This window comes from Astatotilapia calliptera, chromosome 4, assembly GCF_964374335.1.
Source record: "Astatotilapia calliptera chromosome 4, fAstCal68.1, whole genome shotgun sequence".
Lineage (NCBI taxonomy): Eukaryota > Metazoa > Chordata > Actinopteri > Cichliformes > Cichlidae > Astatotilapia > Astatotilapia calliptera.
The window spans coordinates 32,214,168-32,232,822 of record NC_137425.1 but is presented as its reverse complement, the minus strand read 5'-3'; the positions used below and the strand labels follow the sequence as shown (position 1 = coordinate 32,232,822).

Genomic DNA, 18,655 nt, shown 5'->3' with positions numbered 1-18,655 from the left:
AATTTGGCAGTCATCGGCATAACAATGAAATGAGATTCCATGCCTTCTAAAGATAGAACCCAGAGGCAATAGATACAGTAAAAAGAGCAGTGGCCCTAAAATTGAGCCCTGTGGGACGCCACATGACAGAGGAGCAGAAGATGATTCGTAACCGAGAAGGCTGACAGAGAAAGTTCTATCTGACAAATAAGACCTAAACCAATTAAGTGCAGTGCCACCAATACCCACTACATCATGTAATCAAGAAATTAGAATATTGTGGTCTACGGTATCAAAGGATAAAATACAGAAAACAATATCAAGATTAAACAACCCCAAAATCAAATAGAATATTTAAATAACAAAATAAAGTCTTATAAAAGCTGGGCCATGACACAGGACATGTCAGTGTGTGTGTGTGTGTGTGTGTTTTTCCGAATCCTAACTCCTGTATATTTTTAAGATAAATAAACTGTGAGAAGTAAAATGCACAAAATGTTGAATGTATGAAAAATTATACAACTCAAAACATATATTCAAACTGATATTTAAGGAGTGAAGGGTTGTCTTAGCTAGCCAAACCATTGCTTTCTCTGCCTTTATTTTATTGTCTCTTTCCTTGCACAAAGCTTTCAAGTAGTGTGAAGTCGTGTTAACAGAGAGCACCCAAAATGGTACAATGCATGTTGGTGGCAAAAATTCAGTCACAAAACTATGCTTTTACATTTTTATGTGACTTTACAGAAATCCTGTTGTATTGCGGATGCTGTTTTCAACTAATTTGTTGAAAAATTGAAAAGAAAGGGGAAATTAAAATAGAAATCAAGTTGTGTTGTGCTGTGTTGTTATTTTCTATTCCAGTTTGATTCTAATACTTTTATTCAAATCTATTTAGTCTACTTTGAATAATTGAAACCATTGCAACAATTTCTATTTATTAAAAAAACCCCACTGCAAATTAGTGTTAGTGTTGTTTTAAAACAGAAGACGGCGATGATATACACACATCACCAGCCTTCCTGCTAGTGACATCTAGTGGTTTCTTTGGGGTATTGCAATTAACCCTGCTCCGACCCTGCTCTGATGAAATGCTGTCTGGTTTTTAAGAAGAGTAAGGTACAGGGGGCAATCGCAGAAGTAGAACAGTGATGATATAAATGGGAGTTTAAATTCTCAGTTGATAAGACTAAAATAATGTTTTTTACAAGGAAAAGAGTTGGGGAGGAAATCAACGTCAGATTAAATGAACAAGAATAAGAAAGATGTCTGAAGGTTCTCAGTCCTCCAGGTCATCGTAGTCTAAGGAGCTTGGAAGCATCTGAATTTCTTTAAGTTGCTTGAAAGACATTTCACCTCTCATCCGAGAAGCTTCTTCAGTTCCAGGGTCAAATGGTGAATAATAAAAAAATAAGAAAGATATGCTGTGAAGGTTGCCACGCCACTTAAAGAAATCCAGATGATTTTCTCTTGAAGCTCTTTAGACTAAGAATAAGAACGGATAAAACAATTTACATTTCTGAGGTTATGGTTTGATCAAAGGGTAACATGTGTAGTACATATTCAGAAAATAATAGACAAATACAAGAAAGTGCTAAATATGAGGTGCTTAGTGGGAACTGAATGGGGGGCTGATATGACATTTTTTAAAGCTGGGTTAATTACATCAGTATTAGACTATGGGTGTATATTATATAATTCTGCAGCCAGAGCAAGTCTTCATAAGTTAGATAGTATCCTATATCAGGCAACTAAGAGTCTGCAGAGGTGCATTCAAAACAACCTCGACAGCAGCAATACAGGTAGAAATGGGAGAAATGCCATTAAAAAAAAAAGGAGAGAGCAACTAGCACTGAATTACCGGGCAAGTCTACAATGACATCCAACAAAAACGATTTTCCACCCCTGCTGGGAAAAAATGAAAAGAGAATTGATGACCTTTGTGTGGCCAGTAGGACAGAAAGCCATTGAACTTACTCTGGACAAGATCAACACGAGTCAAACAGTTATGTTGCCTACAAAACCACCTTGAATGCTCCCTGATGCAGTAGTAGATTTCACACTATTGAACAAAAGGGGTTTTATTTAAACTCTCATACAGTGCAGGAATATATTAACCAGTATTGCAATTATGTCAAAATATACACAGACGCAAGAATATAGCCAACCAAAGTGGGATAGCATTTGTTGTTCCTGAATTTCATATCAACGTAAGGAAAAGGATCAGTGATGATTTATCAGTGTACACTGAGAAATGGTTTCAATACTGTTAGCTGTCCAGTGGATTGAAGATGCAGACCACTAAGATCTGTGATATGTTCAGACTCAAGTTTATCAGTCATTCAGACTGCAGAGCTGACATTCTGATAGAGATTCAAACATTATACAGAATTACTATGAAGGGACTTATGGCAAACAGAACAGCGAAGGAAGCTGCAAAGAGACCGGTGGTGGATATGGATATCAGTGTTAGTAGAAAAAAGATTAAGAGTAGAATACGGCACAAAATGAAAGAAAGGTGCCAAAAGCCATGGGAGGAAGAGAGGAAAGGCCGGAGGTTTTACAAAATCCAAAGGAAAGCAGGAGAAATTAGAAGCACAGAAAGGACAGGAGAGAGGAGACAATTATATCTTGACTTAGATTTGGACACACCGGTTTGAATAACACGTTGCTTTTAATAGGGAAACACCATACAGTGTGACTGCAGTCGAAAATAGGAAACAATAGAACATGTTTTATTGCATTGTCAGAATTATGATGCGGAAAGATGATAACTGATCAAAAAGCTTGTCGATATGAAAGTGAAATTGGACTTGGTTGATTTATTTCATAAGAACTCGAGAAGTGAAAGTTTTCAGACCATATTTTGGGCAGACTCATTTGTTTGGGAAGGATTTGAATTTTTTGGTGGGTTTTTTCTGTCATTGCACACTCCACACCAGTGGGTGGCGGTAATGCACCATGTTGCTGTTTGCCAATCGCCAATAAACAATATAAGGAAGAAGAAGTGCCGTTCCGGTTTACGCGACACTTTCCTTTCGAGCAGCGAACAATTCAAAGAAGTCATGTCTAAGGAAGGAGCTGATAAACCCAGACTAACAGCGGCGGAGGAACAACTCATCCGCCACCGAAAGAATCTCGATTTCTGGAAGAAAAATGCAGCCCAGATCCGAACCCGCAACCTGCTGACAGGCTTGTCTATAGGAGCTTTTGTGGTCGGCATCTGTATCCTTCACAGGTCGCTTAAAGAGTGAATGACAGGAGTGTTTGGGTGCTTAGACTAAAAACAGTCCATGTGTTCAGCACTCCTCAGAGAAAGGGGAGAGGTGAGGTTTAACAAGCAGACTTACAGACCCCGTGATGGGAATGCAGAGCAGTTCATCGGGATGTGTTCACAGTAAGTGTAAATATGCGGGTCTGCAAATTCAGCTTAAAAATGTAAATATTAAACTTTATTAAAGATACAGTCTGTTTAACAGAGTTGGTCATCAGACTTGTTAAAAAAACTGAGTGCACTTAAATTTATTTATAACACAAAACATAATTATAAATAATGCACAGGCAGCATAACAAATGTTACTTGTTGAAACTGTAGCTCTGTGAATGCATTTAATTTTAGGGAGAAGTCACCGCATTCAGTTTTTATTTGTTTTTAACCCGTTAAAAAACAATGTTGTGCTTTGATTTATGGACAAGAAAGAAACACACTATGAAAATATTTAGTCTCTAACTGCAGATGATGACTTTTGCTACTGACGAGAAATCACCGATCGTTGTTCTATTGCTTCAGATTTATAGTGATATATGTGAAACGTCGTAGTTAAGGGGATCGGATGGATAGCCTGACAGCTGTCCACTATGTCTTAATGGCAGAACAAAATCACCCTGCCCTAAACATGTGACATGATGCCCTCTTAGTTTAGTGTTAAAGGGCAGGTGAGAGAGTGTTGTGTTTTTTGTGTTATGACAACATGAAAAAATGTAGTTGTGTTAGTCCTGCTGCAAGCCCTTTGCAGTACATGTTAATAAATAAGTGCAACATTTTTAGTTACATTTCAATAAAAGGTTCAGTAATCTCTAAACCTATAATGTTCTAACGCAGGGGTATCAAACATAAGGTGCAGGAGCCACAACTGGCCTGGTAAAGGCTTTGATCTGACTTCACTGGAGAGTTTTGGAAAAGGAGGGCATACCTTTTGAACTTTTGACTGTAATTTTACAACTTTATGTTTACTGATAAACATTTAGCTGCTTTAGGTACATAAATGTAATAGATTTTACAAAGGAATGATGGGAACGTTTATGTTTTTTCCATTATCTGCTATAGAAATATAAAAAATATAGAAAGGAGAAAAAAGTTTTGTCTGAATAAATAAAAAAAACCTATGATACTTTTTATTTTATATTTACAGGATAGTGTGGAACTGTTCATATTTGCTTCTTATAATTTAAGCCCAGAATGTCATGCTGAGAAATTTCTTTTATTTTCTACAACAGTATTTCTGTGTATTTAAGCTTCTTTACACTGACAGAAAGATGAGTTTCACTGGTCCAGCCCACTTAAAATGGGCTGTTTCTGGCCCATCATGTAAAATGGCTTGGATGTACCTGTTCTAATTGCTTCCTCCAGTCCAGTAGGTGCATTTAATAGAATGTGTGTGTGTGTGTGTGTGTGTGTGTGTGTGTGTGTGTATATATATATATATATATATATATATATATATATATATATATATATATATATATATATATATATATATATATATATATATATATATATATATATATATATATATATATATATATATAATTATAATAGAAACTTTACAGGAAAATAAACCAAGAAATCATGATTGATTTGGAATAATGAGAACATGAGGGTTTCCAGTTAAAACACGAGTTAAACTACACACATGTCTCTTTTAATGTTTCCTTTAACCTGCAGTTTCCCAGTTAGCTACACCATCCTGTCTGTGAAACAGGAGAGAGTTGTGGAGGAACTGGATGAGGAAGCTAGGATCCACATCATCAGAGGGCCACGGACTGGTGCCAACTCCTGACTCAGTTGGACTGGGCTTTCTGGCCCCTTAATACAGGTGGAGAAGTTTACACGTGGATGCTGGAGGGATCACAGCTCATATATGGACATTACAGTGTTTCTGGATCCTTTTCTGCTTGGAAAAAAATAAAAGCAGATATAATCATATATATATATATATTTCTGATCAGCTTTCTGCATTACTGTAAGCCTAATGTGCTGTGAATAAAACACTGATGCCCATCTTTGCATATAAATTCTCAGTAAATTTATAAGAAATCTCTAAATGAAACAGTTAACATAGAAACAGGTTTCAGTTTATGCAGTGTATTTCCAATAATAAGTCCAGACTAGAGCATTTTAGTCATTGTATATCAGTGGCATATTCCAGAACAGTAGAAAGTGTCTCAGTAAAACTAAAGAATTCAGCTTTCAAGAAAAAAATGACCAATGTTTACTTAGCATTATACAGATATGGTAATCACATAGCTCTTTTCTGCTCATTCATTCAGTGCATCATTCACACAAGCACGCTTTCCTATGCTTAGGACGCTGATTGATGCATCTTAGTGGCAACTTGGGGTTAGTATCTTACCTAATATTTGGCGTGCAGACTGGAGCAGCCAGGAATTAAACTACCAACCTTCTGATTAGCAGGTGAGTTGTGCTACCTCAGCCACAGCCACCCAATATATTTATGTAAGATCCCAATTTTGTGTATAAAAAGTAAAGCCCATAGCTCAATCAACAAGCAACTTAACTCCCAAAACATTTTTGTACACATAGCTACATGCAGGCTAAATGTATTCAGTTTGCAAGCAACCCTGCTGATGTCAGCAAAATATCTAAATGTTCATGACTGCACAGTAAGAAATATGAGCTCTGTGCCATTTATGTATGCATAGCCTAATGTGAACTGGATTTCTGTAGCCATGTGCTGTAAGCTCATTCATTCAGGTTTCCTAAAAATCTAGGACAAAGTGCTCTGGATTTAGATCAGCTGATTTGCTCATCACGTCTCATAAATATGAAGCATACTTGAATTATACAGTCATGTGACTCAGTGCAGTCCTTTGAAAAACTTAAGCACATCCCATTATTCAGTTTGCAGGACTACCTTTAGAATACAATAGAATAGCTCCTTTTTGGTCATTATACAGGGTGGGCCATTTGTATGGATACACCGTAATAAAATGGGAATGGTTGGTGATATTAAAGTCCTGTTTGTGGTGGGGCTGTGCGATATGACCAAAATCTCATATCCCGATATAAGAATTCTATCCTCCCGATAACGATATAAATCACAAAAATGTAACATTTTCTGTAAAGGCTGTGAATTTCGGGCAGCTCGACTTGCGTGAAGTGTTTCCAGCTGGGCGTCATGTAGCTGGAGTCGAGTGTTTTAACCGATGCATGAAACGATACATCTTTAGACATAAGTTGTAACGGCCGCCGTTTTCTTTGTGAGTATTTATTACACAGTGTGCTGCGAGTAAAAGCCTGTTCTAACGTTTGAGTCTAAGGTTTATTTTTTAGCACCTGGGCCCTATTTCAGGAAGCCGGTTTAGTAACCCCGAACTGTCCAACTCGGAATATTCGGTTTCAGAAAGGCTGATAACAATTAGTTCAGTCAACGCGGAGTTGCTTTAACCCCAAGTTAAGCGCGCGCATGAGGATACATAAAGCCCTGATTAGTGGAGCACAGATTAAGCGAGTCACTATGGAGACGGAGGGAAAGAAGGCGCGGTCAATGTATTTTACAGCGCTTGAGGCCCAAATTCTGATGGCAGCATATGCCGATAACATGCAAATTTTGCGGAAAAAAAGTAACACAGCCTCAGCTGCAAAAGAAAGAGAGCATGCATGACAAAACATAGCCGATAGAGTCAATGCGTGAGTGTTAATTTAAACATTGATCTAGGGATTTCCACCCCTTTAACACGTTATTTCATTTTATTTTATTTTATTTTGTATTTCATACATTTGATTTTGTGATGTGATTTGAGCGCAGGTGCAACCCAACAGGCCCCAAACGTTCCTGGCAGCAAGTAAAAATGAAATATAAAAATATAGTCCAAACAGGTAAGGTGTAATTGTATTATGAGCCATAGTGCTTGGTCTGTTTGTCCCATGTAAATCAATTGCAGTTAGAGGCTACATTAATTTCCCCTCTGTAAGCACTTATTGAAATTATTTGCTTACTCTGTATGCTCAAATGTGACCCGTTATAGCCAACAGAAAAAAAAGTGGAGGCCCGAAAAACAGGTGGGGGTCCTCCACCACCACCACTCACAGAGGCTGAGCAGTTGGCTTCCACATTTGTGATAATGTTGGCAGCATCACATATGATCTTCACAGTGCAGAGAACACAAATTAGCATCCATTACTATAATGAAATAATTTGTTAGTTTGAAATGCTACAGGGAGCTATGTACCTGTACATTAATGCTGTGGAAAGACTTCCTGTTCACATAGTCTCCTTCATTTACTGAAGGAGCAATGATTGGAATGTGAGTGCCATCTGTACAGCCAATCACGCCTGGGAACCGTGAGAATAAATGTAAAATTTAAGTAGTAGTTCAAATATCACCACATCATGAATTAAGTTTCGTTCATCCTGATACCTGCAATTTTGTGGAATCCCTCTTTGATGAATCTTGTGGGTCTATGACCGGGGAACACCACAAACGAGTACAGGAGACGTTTCAGTGCAACTGTAACATTCCTGACTGCCCGACAGACGGTAGCCTTGGAAACGTGCTCAGCGTCACCAATATTATACAGAAAGCTCCCGTTTGCAAAAAACCGAAGTGCAATACAAATAATATGTACAGAACTGAGAGAATGTCCGCGATGTGTCACATGAGCAATATTAGGCCTGAGGATGTTATTCAAATAAATTATAGATTGTGCTGAAAAACTGTAACGTTCGCACAGAAAATCATCAGGAAATGATAAAATGTCCAAACGCGCTCTAATCATTCTCTCCCGGCGAAGAGCTCTGCGGAGAATTTGGGCTTCAAGATCTACTGGCTCTTCAAGGAAGGAGCACGCCATGTCTGACACTTCCTACAGTCAGGTTTCTGACAAAGAGGCGGAGAAGGTCAGGGTTAGTAGAAGTAAACCTGCTAGGGGGCAGGTTAGCTTCACGGAGTGTGTCGTCATAGTAACTCACTCAGTATTAATCTAAACTCGCTTTGTGAAACCGAAAACCCAGAGTTTTCGTTAACTCAGGGTATACTTACTCAGAGTTTGCACTAAACCGGCTTCCTGAAATAGGGCCCAGGCTGCTCTTTTTTTGCTTCTCATCCGTAAATACTCTGCATCTTTCACGTGATTCAGTTTATTTAGAAAAGTCTCAACAGGATCTTGAGCTTTATTGTGAAAGGTTTATGTGGAACATAAACAAGCGGACACGCTATGGTGTTACCATCGTTGTTGCTAACGACAACGCATAAAAACAGGCGCTTGTCCGTCCGTAGTGTGGTTATATTAAATATAAGAGAAAGAGAGAACTTTAAGACATTAATATAGCCACTACAGTGACCATCAGAGCGGTGAAAAAATCTTGCAGTAAACAGTTTATGTTGCGACACCACGAAACAAACGATAGCATAAAATGAAAGAATAGACGTTTTTATATCGTCATCCGATATATATCGTTATATCGAACAGCCCTAGTTTGTGGCGCATTAGTATACAAGAGAAGCTTGTTAATCAGTTTCAGCTGCTTTGGTGTTAATGAAGTTAACAACATGTGCACTAGAGGAGTGTCTTTAGTTCAGGTGGTAGAACAGGTCACCTACTAACTGGAAGGTTGGTGGTTTGATGATAGCATGCAAGATAGTGGTGTGCGGATCGATACTGAAATATCGATTCAAACAGAGTCATGTGTGGACGCGTTTTACCTCCACAAACAGCCCAGACGCGGTTTGTGATATATGTGGCAAGACAGTGAGGTGTTGTGGCAACACCACTGACCTCGTCAAACACCTCGGAGTAAATCACATCACAGAATATGATGAGCTTAGGTTGAGGCGAACTGAAGAGGAGGACAGGGACACAGACGTCTCTCGCAGAGTCCTTTAGTGCTGCAGGCAGGCAACATGCTCAAATAGCGCACAACTTCAGTTTTTTTTTTTTATTTCTATATGATTATTCTGCATTATTAAGCAATAAAAACAAGTTGTCTGATGTCCTCTAATCATTATGAAGCAATATGGTTATGTTATTATTACAATTACATAATAAAATTATATATTGTATTATGAAATGCAATGAAACATTAAGTTTTTGTACAGAGTATCGGTATCGGATCAGTATCGCCGATACCACCCTGAATTTTACTTGGTATCGGATCGGAAAGGAAATCAGTGGTATCGCACATCACTAATGCAAGATACTAACCCCAGGTTGGTCTCTGACGCATCCATCGGAGTTTGAATGTGTGTTTAGTGTGTTAGTTAGATAGCACTAAGAATTTGTTGTGTGATAGGGTGAAGGAATGTACAACTCCTCCAGAACACACATCAATATATGGCACTGCCAGAGAGCTTGCCATGCAAACCCTCATCCCTCAGTCCACTCACACACAGACACTATACAGTCCACATCCTTTGCAACCTGTCATTTTAATGTGTGCCTTGTTCTTGTTTGTTATTTATTCCTGTTATCTTACCAATTGTGTTTCCTGCACAATTTTATTGTGCATGTACAGGGTGGGCCATTTACATGGATACACCGTAATAACATGGGAATGGTTGGTGATATTAAAGTCCTGTTTGTGGCACATTAGTATATGTGAGGGGGCAAACTCCTCAAGATGGGTGGTGCTACTTTGCATCAGTTTGGCTGATTTCAGTTTAAATCTGCTGAAACTGTGTATTAAAAACAGCTTAACCTTCTGAGACTAGCATGTATGCATCTACCACTCATTGTCTGATTTTCTTTTTAATCATTTGACAGAAATTTCTTGAAATAATTATTGTGGGGGTGAGTTTACTTCTTGCTTGTTTGAAATATAGAACAATAGTCTGTCATTGCATCAAGTGATTAAAAAGTACTCTAATAATGTTACTGTATATCTAATTTACAGTAACATTTCCCTTCTACTTCTGGGGAATTCTCAGCTAAATGTTACAGTGGAATCTTCTGTACGAAGAAGAAGTCCACACCGCAGTCTTCCAGTGCTTCCATTGTGCTACCTCAAACCGAGCAAGCAATATAAACAGTCATGTCTCTCATGGCAGTTAAAGATATTCAAACCTTTTAAAAAGGCAGGTCGTATAAAAATGGGTTTTTTTTATCCAATGATATAAATGTTTTTCTTTGTTGTTTTTTCTTAACATTTTATGCTTTGATTTTGTTGTAATGTTTTGCACTAACCCACAGCTAACAGTAGTAAGATATATAGCTGAAGATGCCTTGAGGAAAATGTGACAGAGATCAACTGGGTTAAGGCCTGTTTTCATATGAGTGATTGAAAACCATGATTAATTAAACTGTAGTCTCTGAAACGGCTTGATTCCTGAAGAGTTCTTACCTCTACATTTTTCAAACAGCAGTTGACAGAGAAGGCAGCATGGTGGCACGGTGGTTAGCACTGTTGCCTCACATCAAGAATGTCCTGACTTCAGTTCCACCATCACTCCTGGGTTGTTCTGTATGACGTTTGGATTTCCCCCTGTGTTTGCGTGGGTTCTCTTCAGCTACTCCGGCTTCCTCCCACAGTCCACAGTTATGCAGTTAGTGGGAGAATAGGTTAACTGGAAACACTAAATTGCCCAGGGGTGTGAATGGTTGTTTATGTGTTAGCCCAACGACAGACTGGCGACCTGTCCAGTGTGGATCCTGCTTTCGCTGGGATATGCTCCAGTGCCCTCCGCAACCCTGAAAAAGCATAAGTAGAAGTGAATGGATGGTTCACAGAGGAAATAGCTGCTTCCCCAAAAAAGAAAAGCTATCTCACTGGCTGAACTTAACTCATTTTTTTTGTAAATGTCATTACAGTGATTCATTTAAATTATTATTTCTATTGCTTTGTCTTCTTTTCTTTTTTCTGTTTTAATAATTAAAATATTTTATTTCTAAAATTTCATTTATGTTTCTGAAATTCTAAATGTTTTATTGATTTCTATAAACAGACACAAAATCCTACATCTGTGCACTTTAATTGTCTCTGCTGAAGAGTTTATTGATCAAAATTGTTCTCAGCATTTATCAGTAGAGCAGTATGTGGACTCAGTGACTGTGCTCTGTCCCGCTATAAAGCTGTTCCTCTGTGTCCTGGCTGTGCAGGCTTTTTTGTTCCAGTTTTCTTCTGTCAAAAACACAATGAGGGAGAATGTTGCCCTCCTGCTCATTCTTTTCCCCGTGTGTGCACATCTGCTGGACTTCACGTATTATACTGACTCTTACAAGAGAAACTGGGCAAGTGCACAAGCGTTCTGCAGGAAGCACCGCACTGACTTGGTCCAAATCAGAAATGCAAAAGAGAGTGAAGTTTTTCAAGGCTTTGGATGGATTGGTTTGTACCGAGAGGATGCATCAAGTCCATGGAAATGGTCCAGAGGAGGTGAAATAGCCATCTTCACCATGTAGGATCACAATGGTAACATATAGTGAAAGTCTGACACTCTATTTTTGACTCCTCAGATGTTACAAGATCAGACTTACTAGTAATTATGCAAAAGTCTTTTGCACTTTGACCTGAAATCCATTTGAGACATTAGTGCTGACAGAGGGTCAGATTTACAATATGCAGCAGTATTTTCAAGCACAGTGTTGACTATACTAGAGTTTTAATGATGGCCCAAACCAGCTGTTTTAGCCGTTTTAGCTGCAACTTCAGCAAAGAGGTTTTTTGTTAGAGACATAAACGCTGTACTGGGTAAATGATTTGACACCAAATCTAGTTTTATTTACCTTTGAAATATTTCTGAAATCTATCCCAGTCTTTGTTTCTCTATTGTGCTTCTTGCACTTCTTGCAGAACCAGATCAAAATGGAAACTGTGTGTACTGTTAAGATTCAGTATTGAGGAAGGGTACAAGAGGTGATCGAAGAATAACCACACCGATCCGGCCGGGTGAAGTCAAACGATGATTTTAATGAACACACGCGTGGGAAGAGAACTCTGTACGCAGACAGGAAGTAGTCTTCGACTTAATCAAAGCATGAACAGATATTTTATAGCATCAGGGTTTGTTTACTGACGCCCCTTCATACGTCACAGACACATTTTATACATAGATCAGATCAACATCCTCATGACTTTTCCCCTAGAAAATCATCTTCTATTTTCATGGCTTGGTACTTTCCGTTCTTATCTTAAAATGAATTGTTCCTCTTTCTTGCCGAGACAACAAGGAACGGTTCCTCTTTTACCGAGACCATTTTGCAGTTACAGCCAAACATAACTAACCTCTTCCTCTAAATAAATCTAATTTAAAGTGTGTGTGTGTGTGTGTGTGTTGACCTCACATGCTCTTTGTGTCACCTCTTACACTTCTGACCTTTTACCGGACCAGAAGCTCACTGAGACTATGTGTATGTCTTCTACTAAATAAATGTTTTAATCAAGAACCTCTACTAAAACCTTAATATAAAATGATAAAGCTATCTGTTACATTGTTAAAGCCTCGTCTTAGCCTGCGGCTCAAAATAACTTCCTGCTTCTTTCTGCATACAACTTCCTGTCAGCCTGCAACTCAGTCTTTCTGAAAGAGACACTGTCTAAACCTTGGAATGCAATATCCATGCTGCAAATTATATTATTAATGCAATAACAATTATTTAACAATAGCAGTAAAATAATTTCCCTCCTCGACACTCCCCCTTTTGACCTCTGGAAAACCAGAGGTCACAATACATTGTGTCCTCACGCAGACCCTTCTCTGGTGGTCTCGAACCTCGAGATCTCCAGGATCCTCGCCCCTCCTGTGGTCGCCGAGATCTTCTGCAAAGGAAACAAAACACCTTTCCTGCATCTCCCTAACTTATCCTATCTGGGACTCTTTAATCAAAAGCCTGATCCTAATTATCTTCTTAACTTATTGACTTGTATTTATGTATACTCTTCAACGTTACTCATCACTTTAAAATTCTTTTAAGCGCTGGTTTCACGTCCGGTTGCTCGCTCTATTTTCCCTTATCTGATCATCAACATCCTGTGCACAAGTTGTCGCTGCTGCAAGTTAATCTACTCCAAAAGAAAACAACCACTTCAATCAATTAAGTTTAAGCATATAAGCAATTACTCCTGTATACATTTCATCATAGCTAAATGCTGCCTTGAAACAACTCCTATGTGTTAACACTAACTTCATTTTAAAACCTCACATTTCCTATGTTATCACCTGTTTTGGTATAGCCTTTTTATTTCATTTTGCTCCTTTTAATGTAACAATACCTCCTAATTCTAGTTTATCAGACTTAACCAAAATATATGCTTTCCTTCCTCTTTGGTCCTTCTTTAAGTTCAGTTAAAAGCTAAATGAATTTAAGGCCTTTTGCCTGGAATCAATACTGTCATGTGTGTTTCTTAACTCTGTGTCTGTAAGCGTGTGCAATCCTTCATGAACTCATATTATCCTCACAGTAGATTGGCTAATCATAGCGCTAGCCAAAGGCTCATGACCCTCCAGAGACAAATTTGAGCCACAACTCCTTTAAAAGCACAAAATGCAATATGTATAAAAATCATTTCTATTTATAAGCTCCCCCTTTTATCCTAAAAATACCTCCTATATAATATCGGTATGTGTAAGCCTACATTATAACCACTACTTCTAGAAATCAAAAAGAAATCAAAGCTGTTCTACCCCTTCAACCCTCACTAATTTTCCCTCTAAGAATTATTCACAGCTTTGAAAAACCGGCATTGTATCTTCTAAACAGGATTCAGTTCTGTCATGGTCCTGGGCCATGTTGGCCCAGTATTCTTGGTTCCTTGTATTTTTGCTCCTTATTTAGGCCAGGTTTTCTGAGGTGTCCTGTTGTGGTGTTCCCTAAGTATTTTTCCTTTGTGACTCTTACCCCTTCGTGCCCCTCTGTGTATTTATGAGCTCTCGTCTCTCTTTGTATTTATTCCATGTTTCCCCCAGCCTGTTATGTCTGTGTTCTCCCCGTGCTCTGGGTGTATTTAAGTTGTGTCTTCTGCTATGGTAGTTGCTGGTTTGTCTGTGTTGTTTCCCCTCGGTCTCCCTGCGTCTCTTGTGTATTTCCCCGGACCTCCCTGCATCCTCGTTTCTGGTTTGTGTTATTAGCTTACCCAGTTTAGGTTGTTTTTCCACCAGTGCTGTTTTGTGCCCACCGTTGTAAATAAATATTCACCTGCACCAGAGCTGCCGCCTTTTGGGTCCTTTTCTACAACTCCACACGGCTTGCCTCGCAAACCGTGACAAGTTCACTTTTAATCCTTTAACCTTAACTTAAAAATAACAGTTTCAGTTTTACCATATCCAAATGATCAAAAACCCAAAAGGTCCTAAAATGATCCTAAATTATTAAACAATTAAATTATTAAACCCTAAACCCCCCTTTATCTTGATACATTTCATGTGTCAAGATACTATACAAAACTTAAAACTGCTCAGTTTTCCCTACTCATGATCCAATCTATGTCATAAAAATAAACTTAAAACAGAACAGTTATCAGTCATGTGTTTCTACAATTAATGGGAACTGAGTTACATCAAAAAATATTTCCCCTTTAGCATTTGGCATTCTCCCAACAATATACTATAATCCCATAATCTAACCCCACCTAATAAAACAAAACAGAAATTTTCTCTGGTAAAAACAAATTGTTTATCCACATTTATTCATCCTCACCTTCATCCAGTCACACATTCACTCACATGCAGTCACACCATATATTTGCTGATAGTGGAGCTTCCCGCACGATCAGATACTCCACCCTCAGCAAAATGAGCTCAGTCATTTTTTATTTTCCATAGGAAAATATTTCTTTATGCTTTTGGACTGGATTGACTCGCATAAAATCCTTTTTACAGGGACTTACGACCTTGATCAGTCCCCAGGTAGCTTTCTCCTCAGCCAATTGTAATCTGGAAAGCCGCCTTATATTTGTTCTTCCCGAGAACTTTCAGCGCCGTTATTCACTGTTGCAGGCCTGCTTAAAACAGAAATGAAAAAAATAGAGCTGATTGTTAGCTCATAAAAACAAAACAAAATCACCTGACAGGTTTTCTTTAAGTGCACTGTTACAAAATAATGGGCCCAATTTTTTAGACATGTCCATGTTTCCTAAAACTCCCTTTATTAAAAACAAAAACACCAACCCCAAACCTAACTGACAAAATCAACCCCTCACCACAACAACCTCAACAAGCTTAAACACACAAGTCTTGCCACCACATAATTTCACCTCCTCAATACACCAAAAGTCCCATTAAACCCACTCAATTTGCACACAAAAATCACCCCCTTATGCTCTATAACATACTTCAATTCAGCATAAAACCCCCTTACAACAACATATCACTACACTATAAATTTCCTACCCCAATCTGCACTTCTCGTCTCTGCTATGCTTCCTCTTCCTGAAAGTCACAGTCACACACACACTCCAGCTAATTTGCATACTGAGTCATCTCTCAAGAAGCTGTAACAACAGAAACATATGTTTAAACATTCCCAACTCATTAAATCATTTTATTTCTTCCAACAGTGATCACTAGTGTTGATCACTCAGTACGAGAGCACTCCTAAGTCACTCTTTTTTTTTTTTAAAACTACTTTAATCCCTTTTTCGTTTTCATAACTCCCTTTGTCATATGGCTTATTCTATTCCTCAATTACAAACTCAAATGTATTTTATTAAACATTCACACCCTTGTATCATTCATACAAAATAGCAAGCTGTTCTTCATTGCCTATGTTTGTGTTCTTAGCTAGGTTTAATCAGTGTCTATGCATTAAACTCCATGAGCTTGTCTTATCTTTATAAGTTTAATGCATTTTCTGTTTGTGTGTGTGAATTTGCATATGGTGCTTTTACAGTGTGTCAGACTCCTTCATAATTTTGCCTTTAAACAGTCAATTTTCTCCTCCCCAAATTTACTAACCCAAATTCTGATTTCCTACCTTAAATAGCAGCATTCCTTGTCCTCAGCCAGAAGGTAGGGCTCCACTTGCCACTTTCCACCTCCACCCTAGCCCAGCGGCCTTACCCGTCAGGTCCTGTCTTCTTACTGAAGCCGAGTATTCGTGACTGTGCCTGCCTTAGGTTGTCCCAGGGTTTCGAGGTGGGATCTTACCCGTCATGGGCTATCCAGCCTTCCATACTCGCCTGATACGGGGCCCAAGTGGGCAGGGGAGGGAACACACTGGCTCTGGGAATTAAAGGAATGTAAGCTGCTTCCTTCATTGCATCTTATATTAAACTATCTCTATAATAAGCTATCTCAATTCTGACTCCTTCCTAGAATAATTTCACATATGGCACTTTGTGTATGTGTGTTTTCTATTCATTAATGTAATTGTCAGTTATTTTCTCTCTTCATTTTACCTTATTTATCTGTTTGTTTGTAACGTTCTACTTTAGTTCTACTAAACCTTGATGTAAAAACAATACTCCCTTATTTCACGCACACACTCTGCCTTTTGCCTACACACACACTTCTCTCTCAGACTTCCTCTGTTCACACATCACCTTATATGGGCATGCAAACTTCCTGTCACCCACACCATTTCCTGTTACACACACACCGCACGCAGCTGCTCAGAGCAGCTCAAGCTGCTTTGCTGTTTCTCCAGGCTAATCAAACTTATTTTGTATTTACAATCTACAAACCCTCTGTAATTCTACTAACTTTTGACCTAAAATGTAGCATCATTCACACAATGATTTCATAATCCTCTCACACACACCTTTTAAATAAACTAAACTCTTATAACATCACTCATGCCTCTCTCAAATTAAAAACACTTTCAAAGTTTAAAACGTCCTACTTTACATCACCCAAGAAATACCTCTCACACCTTTATTCATCATGTCAAAGCTTCTAGTCACCGCATTCACACTTAAACGGTGACTAGAGTTAAGGAATATAACTCAACACACTTTCCTAAGAGTATTTTAGACATGCTTGTCATAATCAAAAAGAGCAAGTAAAAAACAAACAAACAAAAATTGAAACCTCCATTAATTCTCACCGCACACACAAGAAATTGAAAAAATAAAACCCACCAGCAACTAATGCTGGAGAAAAGTTACTACTGAAAGTGATGTGTTAGTCTTAAGTATACACAGTGCACTCAATATATTTATATATCTGCATCCAAACTCAGTCAATTACTATACATCCACTACGGCAACTCAAAACTTTATTTATAGTCCTCTAATAAACATAAATGGCATTTGAAACACACACTCAACAATGTTTGCAGCAGTATTTGTAAAACCAACTGTGGCTTAAACAGTTCACTGCTTACTAATTTGCATTTTCACTCACACACACCGTCTAAAAATAGCAGCAGCATTGCCTCAGACTCCTTTCACACAGAGATCTCTTATTTTACAAAGACGTCTTATATTTACAACTACTGTCAGATCTGTCAGCTTTAGCGCCTAACCAATTTCGACAAATTTAACATAACCACCCAGCGGATAAATTCCCTGAGTTTTTGCGACCAATTAACCAGTATCAAGACTTTAACTGTTTCTGGCCTCATTTCTAAAATCCCTAACTCAATTTAAAAGCGTCAACCAACCCAAACTTTTTGAAGTTTTAGGTTAAAGTTACACGCCCGAAGACCAACTTCTCCTGTCCAAAAAAGCGCAGATACCGTTTCAAACGGTAAGGAGATTCTAACTCCTAGTTATTCTGGAGTGCCCCAAGCTCCACAGTGACCAACTGACTATCCCTCTTCGAGGACAATGCATAAGCGTCCTTTGCATTGGCAAGCGTTACCTCTGAGCACTGCGCTTCCTAGCAGACTCGAACTGCCGTTCTAGAATAATTTATAATATTTTGAAACAACAATCAACACCCGAAACAAGTGTATAACTGAAGTAGGTGCAACCTAGTGGTCAAATGGAGACTCCAACTCACAAAATGACCGCTCAGGTCCACTCTTATGACCAAATTTGGACTCTAACCAACACAATAACCAATTCCCTACCAACTACTTGAGACTCTAACTCAATTTCTTTGGGACTTCAACCCAGTATTTAAACTTTTCTTATCAGACTCTTAACTACTTTCATTTCTTCTTAGCAGAACTCTAACTGCTTCAACTCATGAGATTTTCATCAAAATCAAAACAGACATCCACCAGTAACTTCAGTGAGTAGACTTAAATTTTATCATGTCCAATTTGGCACACTTTGGAAATAATTCAACAGGTAGTGCCTTACCTTTTGAATAAGCCGGCTTATGCCCACTCACTTAGACCACTGGAACTCATGTCTGCCCGTCAGACCACCCAAGACCACCAAATTTCTCCATCTAAACCTCCAACTCACCCTCCTCAATAACCGGACGAAGCCCCCAAATGTTAAGATTCAGTATTGAGGAAGGGTACAAGAGGTGATCGAAGAATAACCACACCGATCCGGCCGGGTGAAGTCAAACGATGATTTTAATGAACACACGCGTGGGAAGAGAACTCTGT

At 38.6% G+C, this 18,655-nt stretch overlaps 1 non-coding gene across 1 annotated transcript; it reads left to right on the top strand.

The window, feature by feature from the left end:
• The first annotated feature begins 2,972 nt into the window (after positions 1-2,972).
• On the top strand, positions 2,973-5,257 carry LOC113020079 (uncharacterized). The gene is made up of 2 exons (XR_013908675.1): positions 2,973-3,373; positions 4,922-5,257. It is a non-coding gene; the product is annotated as an uncharacterized LOC113020079 (transcript).
• The last annotated feature ends 13,398 nt before the right edge of the window (positions 5,258-18,655 follow it).